This window comes from Cnephaeus nilssonii (assembly GCF_951640355.1).
Source record: "Cnephaeus nilssonii genome assembly, chromosome: 14".
Taxonomy (NCBI): domain Eukaryota; kingdom Metazoa; phylum Chordata; class Mammalia; order Chiroptera; family Vespertilionidae; genus Cnephaeus; species Cnephaeus nilssonii.
The window spans coordinates 38,228,183-38,238,517 of NC_137085.1; positions in this window are offsets into that span (position 1 = coordinate 38,228,183).

Consider the following 10,335-nt stretch of genomic DNA (forward strand, 5'->3'; position numbering starts at 1 on the left):
TAAATGATTTGTAAAAGAGTCACCCAAATTCCTGATATTTATATTTTTTATCAACACACACACACACACACACACACACACACACACACACTTGCTTTAAATGTAGAAATGTGAAGATCTACAGGTATTAAAACTAGTATAAGTCTCTACCTTTTCATTGAAGTAAGGACCACTTTGCCTTTCCTTGCTGTTTCTTTGCACTCAACACATAGGGGTGGATCCAAGATTCTCAAATATCTGGAGATTGCTGAGATCAGTTTTCCCTCTCCCCCAACCTCCTGCCCCTTCCTACCCCCATTCATGTCTCTTAAAGGAAGAGATCTTAAATATTAGAAGGATCTAACTCTATCAAGCCATCCTTACCTCAAAAGTCAAATGAAGATTTCTCTTGTAATAGATTTGCATTTTCCTAATAAGGCTAAATCTCTCCTTTTCTTTAAATAAATTCAAAATTTTTTATTCACTGTCCGACTATATCTGCAATGACACATCATCACAAAAAATTAAATGGGTAGTTGGCTGTAGAGCTCTGAATCTTGGCTTTGGTATGAATCATGATGTGATATACATATAGCTATCGAATGTTGAAATTCAGGAATCTCAATTATGTTTATTTTAATTATAGTAATAGAGTGTAATGACTTCAGGATTTTTCTTAGAAGCTGTAGCTATATCATATGTTAAAAACTGAAAGATAAAAGTTTCTAATTCCTAGATTTTAATCTTATTTAACACAAGGAGCAAACTAGTAGTGAGTCAAGTGTTCTATTTTTATCTTTAAGGGCAAAGAGTGTTCAATATACTAAAAAGAATAGTAAGTGGAGAAGCAGGTAATCAGTTCTGCTTCTTCTAGTGAGATGCTCTGAAAAAATTCAGCCTATAAATTTCATTGTGCAGCTTAGAAATTACAAACAATTTAGTAGGTCCTTATATATCTGAGTTTCTGTCTAACTCTATCTAGGATCATCTCTGTAAAACATGTTAAGAAGCTGCTTATTATACCATGTAATATATATCTCAAGAATCTCATCGCTTAGTACTTGAACTCAATGTTTATTATATATGTGCTATAGATTCCATGGTGCAACCTTCCATCAGATCAAGGCCAAAAGGTCTTCCATTTCCATGCCCACAAAAGTTTTATGTGCCTCTTCAATATCTTTAGTGAGTCTAGAAGAGCAGCATCAACACTTTCCTACACACAGGATACTAACTATTCACAGCACCTTCCTCCTTGTCAAGGCCATTACCATTCCATTTCTCACCACCACCATCTCCATCCCTAGCATTTGTAGCACACTTAGTTTACAAACAGCCTTTATACTCATGACCTCTCAAGAATGAGAATTATTGACCTTTGGAGCTGGATGTAACATTTGGGCACTTCATCTAGCAAATATTTTGTGGAGAAATCTGGGTCCCATTATTATCCCTCCTGCATGTCTCCCAACACACTGTTTTATTTAAAGTGTTCTTAATAAATATTTTCAGAACTAAGGTTTGTCAATAAGGAACCTACATTTCATCATTTCAGAGAAGTTCTGTTTTCCCAGTATCAGACAGGCAGAATTGCAGACATTAGAATTCAGATCTCTCCATTACATAAAGGACTTTAAAAAAAGGCTCCATGGTGTCTTGGTTCAATAAAAGTTAGGGAGAGGGTCAAAAGGCAATGATTCATCAAAAAGTACATATTCCTTGGCCTTATTTTACCACATGTGAAGAACAGAGAAAAAAGAAAAGAAAATTGATGATGCACCAGCTTTAAAAAAAATCAACATCATAATATTGTCACTGGATGTTGACCATTTGTTGTGGAAAAGAAGAAGGGATTTAGCAATGTCACTGTAGGTCCTTTGTACTTTCTTTGTTCATTATTTTTTTCTCAGTGGGAAGCATGCGTAAGATTTCCTCTCTTTTGTAAAACTAAAGGCAACTTCCCTTTCTAGACTTTTCATTTTCCTCACCAGAAGTTAATACACAGCTAACTCATCTCAGGTTGATACATATGTAAATTAACATAATTGTTTCTATTTGTTAAGGGAAAACCTGTTGTCAACAAAATGTGGCAAGTGCTCTTTTAAAAGTCTTCAATCACTCAGAGCAAACATGTTTAAATCTCTGAGGATCAACAACACATCTTGCTTTCTGTGGGAGACTCGATTCTGTATCCAAGGAACACCTGGGTCACTGGGGAGCTATTCATCAGTTAGAAAAACAGGGGATGAAATTTAGGTCATTCCATAGAATGCTCCCTTGTCCTCATGAAGATCTTAATTCAGATTGATTCAGCTTGATGAGGTCCCACAATTCCAGATAAAAGAAAGCTAATGTTCATTGGACTGCTACCTCTACAACCCAATGTGGTAGACATTGTTTGTTTGTTTTTTTAAGATTAGAAAACAAATAGAAATGCTCAGGAACATAGTGAAGCACTATGACAATGATGTTAAGAGCTGGAATTTGAGTCTCTTTGCCTTGAGTTCCAATGCAGACACAATCATTAACTAGCTGTGTGACCTTGGAAAGAAAGTTGACACTCATCCTAAATTTCTTTATCTGGTAAAATGAAGATGGGATTTGGGACTAGGATTGACTGTATTCAGTTTGTGTGTTGTTGTTTTTTTTGAGGATTAATGTTAGACTAACCATAATCAATTATTACCATTAAAGTGCTTGCGGTAGTAAATTTCAGAGATGGAGTTCAAAGCTTAACCCTTTCTAATTGCACCACATCGCCTTTTGGATGATATTCACAATGGCCAGAATTTCCCAGAGTGAGATGTCTAGGATTAGAACTTTAAAATGATCTTTCTGGTCAATTTCAATCTTCTGTGGAGAGAGTTGCCTACCTTCAGTTGGGGCACCTGTTATGTCTTAAATTGAAAGCTGTCAATGGTTTCAGGAATATGGGAAGGAGGTCATCAGTCCCACATAATTTCATGTTCCAGGACAAGGGATAAGTACAAAGAGATACAAATGGTGTTAGAACAAGAAAGAATCATCTATTTATCTGTTTAGAAATCAGCTTTGAAGGAGACCAGCTAAGGGCAATTCTGTTACACACACACACACACACACACACACACACACACACACACTTATCGAGTCCATACTGTGTAGAAAACACCATGCAGTAAGGCACATGAAAATTTCCTTAAAGGTAAAGTTCATCCTACTCTACAGTTCATTTCCGCAGGACAGCCAGTGACACACGCAGTCCAAATCAAAAGCACTCTGTGCCATGGATGTGACAACATGCGCCAAGAATGAGGAAAATAGAGATTAATAACAACAGAAGAGAGTGGAGAAAAATGGATAAAACTTCTTAGAAAAAAGATAGAAATTATTGTGTTCCTATACTCTGTTAGGCACTATGTAAGTTGGTTTTAAGTTGGGTTTTGAAGGAAAGACAAAATTCAATTGTTGGGCACAGAAAGAATCCAATGAGAGAGGAGAAAGAAGTATGCCTGGGGTGCTGAGAGCTGTTGTGATTTATATGGCACATAGTTCCTTATCATCTTGGGTGAATCCACATTTTCATGTGAATTTTCAATTACAGTTAGTTTCAAGGTTTACCATCTTGCTGTGATATATTCTAAAATTTCATTCTAAATAATGTTCACATTTTTTCAATTTTTCTTTTAATGTGATTTTAATATTTTTAAAACCAGAAAAAAGTCATTTTTAAGTAAATACCATATAATACCAAAATTAATTTTAAAGCCAGGAAATGGTTTCTAAAAATATGATTTAAAAATCATCACACAGCTTTGAAAAGTTGTAAGAAATATTGCCTGAATCTAGTTTTTAAAATATTGTCCAAAACAATTTCCTCTTTTCAGCTGGCCTCCTATACTGAATTATATTAATTTAAGTGGGTCTTTTTAAAAAAATCTGTCTCCAATTACTAAGAAATATCTTTCAGTTGGTTTTTGAATATATGAAATTCAATTTTGATTGTCAACATACCTGTTTTTATTTATTGGTTAAGTTAAACCTAAATAGGTAGGTATTATTTGTCCAGCTTTACAGATGTGAAAACTAAGAAACAGAGAAGTTAAGAGACTTTTGAAAGCAATTTAACACTGTGGATAAGAGCTGGGATTGAGTTGGACTGCCCTGAGGCCCAATCCTGGCTTCATTATAAACTAGCTATCTCTCTTGAAGCCATTTAAGCTAACTTGGATTTAGTTATCTAAATTTTATTAAACTATTTAGGCAAACAGTCTATATATTTGAATATTTGTTAAATCAGGATGGAGGAATATATTAATCCAATTCTTCATTCTCTTCAACAAATCTTTAGTAAGAAACTTATCATGAGTCAGGTATTATACTAGGCAGTGGAGTTACAAAGATGACAATGATAGATACCTTTAGAAACTGAAAATGTTCCCACAAATATTACTATCAAGCCAGCAAAACAATAGGTAGTGGATCAACTCAGTCTCTGACATCAAAATAAACATGGACTCCATAGTGCTCACGTTTCTCTTGAACTCTTTTATTAGCTATTTGGCTTGTCAAGAACTTACTCTGTCAAAACTACCATTTCTAAATATATACTTGCTGCTCTAATAGAAAACTGTACAAAAATCTGTGAAATGTGTTTACTGCAACTTGCTATTGTTTTATGGGACATTGTTAAGGAGGTTAAGGGAAACCAGTAACCCTCCAGTGAGAAGCTCTGGCTTTGGCTCCACTTACTGGCTGCCTAGTCTTGGGCAAGTTCCTTGAACAGCCTACACCTCAGTTCTCTGACCTGTAAAATGAGGGCAATAGAAGCTCCTAAATTAAAGAGCTGTTGTGAGGTTACATGTGATTTAGGATGTAAAGCATTTAGCTCATAGAAGCTGGATTAAAAAGCTGAATGAATGCTAGCTTTTATTATTGTCAGTAGTTTTAAATTTTCATTATGCTCATATCATATCTATAAGCAGAATTATCAAATTGAGAAATTTCAAAAAAAACAACAACCTTTTTTGTTTTTTATTTACTTGATTCGTTGGTTTGTTCCCAATGGTTTTTGTTTGTTTGACTACTTTGCTCTCTAGTCTCTTACCTTCCTAGGGAGAACTGGGTTATTTTTGTTTCTAGAGGTCAAACAGGATGGTCTGGAGGAGCCTCACCCAGCTCCTGGACTGGGTCTGTCACCCTGGGAATGAGGAACCTATCTGCAAACCAGGTGACTTTTCAAAACCAGGTTGCAATGAAGTCATGCAGAGAGAACACAGACCGTGCTGCTAATAAATACAGGCTTTAATCGTTTAAAAGGAGTATTTGCATTATTTGCTAAAGTGAATACATTTTAAAAAAATATATTTTATTGATTTTTACAGAGAGGAAGGGAGAGGGATAGATAGTTAGAAACATCGATGAGAGAGAAACATCGATCAGCTGCCTCCTGCACACTCCCTACTGGAGATGTGCCCGCAACCAAGGTACATGCCCTTGACCAGAATCGAACCTGGGACCCTTGAGTCCGCAGGCTGATGCTCTATCCACTGAGCCAAACCGGTTAGGGCTAAAGTGAATACATTTTAATGCTGTTCCTGATTGAAAAGTATTAGCATAGCTATATCTAGCCTATATAGTAAAAGCCTAATGTGCTAAGTGTCTGACCATTTGTTCAGCCGTTTGACCAGTTGCTGTGAAGCTCTCTGACCACCAGGGGTCAGACTCTCCAACCGGAAGGTTAGCTTGCTGCTGGGGTCCGGCCAATCGGGACTGGGCAAGATGGGCCAGACTTATCCTGGAGCCCTCCCACAGTCCCTCCCCACCTGACCAACCTCCTGCAGTCCCCCTTAGTGGGCCAGCCCCAATTAGCCCCCATTGGGACTGGGTTAGAAGGGCCAGACACACCCTGGAGCCCTCCTGCGGTCCCTCCCCAGCCCCAATCATGCACCGGTGGGATCCCTCAGCCTGGCCTGCACCCTCCTGCAATCTGGGACCCCTCGGGGGATGTCAGAGAGCCGGTTTTGGCCCAATCCCCACAGGCCAGATCGAGGGACCCCACCAGTGCATGAATCCGTGCACCAGGCCTCTAGTGGTATTATAAATTTAAACCTTACATTCTCCTCTATACTCCTCTTGTCAGAGGAGACAATCTTCTGCTCAGACTGTTGGATCTCTGAGGGCAGATATATCAAAATCCCGTCAGGAGACAGAAGCTATCCTAGTTATTTTTACAGACAGAATTTAATATAATAAATGGGTATCTAGGTGTAAAGATGTTGTGAACTGAAAAGGTAGAAAGAGAACTCGAAGGTATTACATATGTAGCAACTGCACGAAGCAGCTACTACCCCTAGGGTGGAGAGTATAAAAAGAAGAACTTGGAATTATTAACACTTAGAAACTTAGAAGTGATCTCCCTGGAGCTATACCTCAGGATGCCTGCAGGCACCTGCTAACTGGTGCTGGGGCTCAAAGATAGGGTGGTTCTTCAAGTGTTAGAAAAACTTCTAAATGGATTCGGCTGTGGATACAGAAAGACACTGCAGAGTGAAGAAGTTTTGCCTGCATGATACTTCCAGGAATCAAAAGCAGAAAGGAAGCCCCAATGGGAACAAAGAGGAAGGAGAAATTCCCTTCTTCTCTTCCACTCTTGCTAACTCCCACTAGAACCCCAGATTACCAGGACCCAATACACAGCCAGCTGGCAAAGCAAAAATGTGGTTTGCAAAGTCCCAGCACCAGGACCTCAGCGCTGAGAAGAGTAAATTTAGAGATGAGAGATGTTAGCATAAAAATTGGTGCAGTAGGAAATGTGTCTTCTTGTCAGCACATGGTATAGTTCCTGCAATATGGTATTGAATAAATGCTTGTGGAATGGATATGTGTGCATTGTTAGATTAAAATACTGTATGTGGTTTTTAAATATATATATATTTTATTGATTTTTTACAGAGAGGAAGGGAGAGGGACAGAGAGCCAGAAACATCGATGAGAGAGAAACATCGATCAGCTGCCTCCTGCACACTCCCCACCGGGGATGTGTCCGAAACCAAGGTACATGCCCTTGACCGGAATCGAACCTGGGACCCTTGAGTCTGCAGGCCGACACTCTATCCACTGAGCCAAACCAGTCAGGGCTGTATGTGGTTTTAATAACTAACATCATAGAGCTCTTATAAAAAGAGCTGTCTTCATTTAGGAAAATAACTTGATAGACCACTTTCATTGTAGAAGGTAGGTCCCAATGTTAAAATCTGGAAAGAGTTAGAGAAATAAAGTAAAGTGCCTTCTGTGGGGTTCAGAATGAGCAACCCCAAGATGTGCCTCAGTGGTATGCAGATTACTTTGAGCTAAAGGCAAGTTTAGCTGCAGACTCAAGAGAAACTGAGCCTCTCCCAACCTCCCCCACCCTTTACCTAGAAGAACTTGAATTAGGGACCTTGCCCATAATGAGAGATTATCAAACATAACTTCTTTTGACTATTTATAGGGCAGAGCAAATGTCTATTTACTACTAAACATCAATTCTTCTTATCACCTTGCAATCACCATTTGAACCCCTCAGGTGCATTAGCTCATCCCTAGCTCAGGATGTTTTTATACCTCATTCCCCCTTTCTGTCTCTGAGCCTCTCCTGCATGTGGGGTCTCTGACCCTCTCATGTAGGCAGGGTTCCCATACATATGTAGGTATTAAATTTGGTTATTTTCTCTTGCCAATCTGTCTCATGTCTATTTGATTATTACATCAGCCAGGGGACCTTGAGGGTGGAGGAAAATTTGCACCTTCCCCACACTTTCATAGGAGTTAGTAGAAATAGGGGTGAAGTAAGGTGAGGAGCAAAGTAAGTACTTGGAGAGCACAAGGGAGATCACATAGTCAAAGAAGAGAGTCAAGTCTAAGCAAACTGTAAGAAGGCTGTATTAGTTGGCAAAAGGTAACCAGTGAGAACTTCCTGGTTGAGAGATGATAGGACGTTTAGAAGTAGAAATGATAAATATTGAAATTTACATTTATGACCATCTCTCTAATGTAAGGTAAAATCAAAATTTCAAGGCACTGGCATGTGCTACTCATGCTGGTTTACACCTGGAATATTTACAAATAAAGGGGCAGTATGCTTTGGACAGTGAGATGATCCATAAGTTGAACCAGGTCTCTGGGAGCTAGAGTTTTAAGTTAGAGATAACTCGGAGCAATGAAGCCTTTACAACTTTTTTGTCACCAATTAAAATCCCCAGAACGACTGGGGTGTGAGTCTGCATAGCATATGGTGAGTCTACAGAAACTTTCATGAACTCTCAAAGATCAGAGAGGATCCTAGCTTGTATCCTGGTAACATTTGTTTTGTGCCACCATTTAATGCCTCAGCCCTGAAAAACTAAATATTTCATAAATATTTGGCTGAATGGCTCTATTTTTTAATCAAAGTGCGAGTTCACTAAGATGATGCCTTGTTTGAATATCCATGTGAGTCCATCCTCCAAGTTATAGACCTGAGCTGGGTACATATAAACTCAGAATGAAGCCTATGTCCCCTGTATAAAATAGTAGATACAAAAATCCCTCAATATAATGAGTAAAACCACATAAAAGCATGGTATGCAAACAATAGCACCATGTTAAAGAAGGAAGTGAACAGATCCTTCAACCCATTGGTTAAAATGTTTTTGTGATGGGGTTGGCTTATGGTGAGGATGGATAGGAGATTCACTTTTCACTAATTTGTTCTTCAAGTGACTCCCTGCCTCAGTTGCTTCAATGATAAAATCAGAAGGTATGTGATTTATGATGTGGAATGCCTCAATTCTGGAGGCATATTGAATGGGGTGTTTTGTTTTCTTCTTTAGTAGTGACAATAGTTTCACTTCAGAAAAACAGCTATTTCTCTTTTCAGTCATCCCAGTAGAAGTGCCTCCAAAATTAGCAGTATAGAGAGAATGTGTTTGTGACACAAAAACAGGGTGATACTTCTATTATGCTTGAAAGTTTCAAGTTTTTTAAAAATATACTTTTATTTATTTCAGAAAAGAAGGGATAGAGAGGGGGAGGTGGAAACATCAATAATGAGAGAGAATCATTGATTAGCTGCCTCCTGTGTGCCCCACACTGGGGATTGAGCCAGCAACCGGGCATGTGCCCTGACTGGAAATTGAACCCTGACCTCCTGGTTCATAGGTTGACGCTCAACCACTGAGCCATACTAGCCTGGCTCTTCTTGTACATCTTCAATGTACACTATAGAGTTGAGATTATTCCCTCAATAGAATTTCACAAACATTTTCTATACAAAATTTTGTAAGCATTATTTGTAATGGCTGCATGATATTCCATATTCTGCACATAGCATGATTTATTTAAACATTTCCCTATGGGGATATAAGTTAATCACTATAAAACAAGTTACAACAAAGTTAATTCTATAAAATCCTCACCTAGGATGAATTCTTAGGCAGATTAAAACTTTATCTGTTTAGGCAATAAATGAGGTTGCCAGTTAGTAATACAATGTCCAGTCCTCTCCAGCTAAGGAACATTTTTTTAAAGAGAAGAGGAATATTGTTTCTAAGGCACAATTACTTTGGGCAAGTAAGTGGTGTTATAGGTGTAGTCACATGCATTGAAAGAATTGATCTAGTTTCCTGAGAGAAAATCAAAGCAATATTAGAATTAGTTTTTTTCCTTTGTCAGTACTAGAGGCATACATCTGCCTCGTTCTCTCTCTCTCTTTCCTTCCTAATATCCTAACTTTCTAACTTATTTTCTTCCCTTCCTCTCTCCTTATTTCCCTCCCACTGTCTTTCCTTCTTTCTCTTTCTCATCTGTATGTTTCAGTGTTATGGATTCTTTATGGAATGAATCTAGTTCAGTTGGACCTGGTCGACAATTCTCCAGCTCCCTTCTTACTAAGCATCTATCTATAGTAACAATAAAAACACGCTGTCCATGAAGGTGCTGACAGGACTGGAACTGGCTCAGATGGGAAAGCATATTCGAATGCACTTCTTAAATGACGCTGCAATAATGAGAACTGTGACTTATAAGCAAAGCCCGGGTGCCTTGTGCACACAAAAGACCTGTTCCTTGTGGCAGGAAAGAACTAATTGGATCAAACTAAACATAACCAAAACATTTTCTTAACAATATTCTTTTAAAGACATTTTCATGAGTCACTCAGTTAATTTTTTTGAATTTTTATAATTGTATACAATCCTTTTTTAATATGGCATTCTCAACATGGTTCTTCGGTTTAAAGAAGTGTTACCGTAATAAGACAACTGTAATTCTCAGATGTTTTATTTTCTGCTTAATGATATATGTGCATATCATGTGACTGAGTATAGATCATATGAATATATTATGGCTTAAAACTCA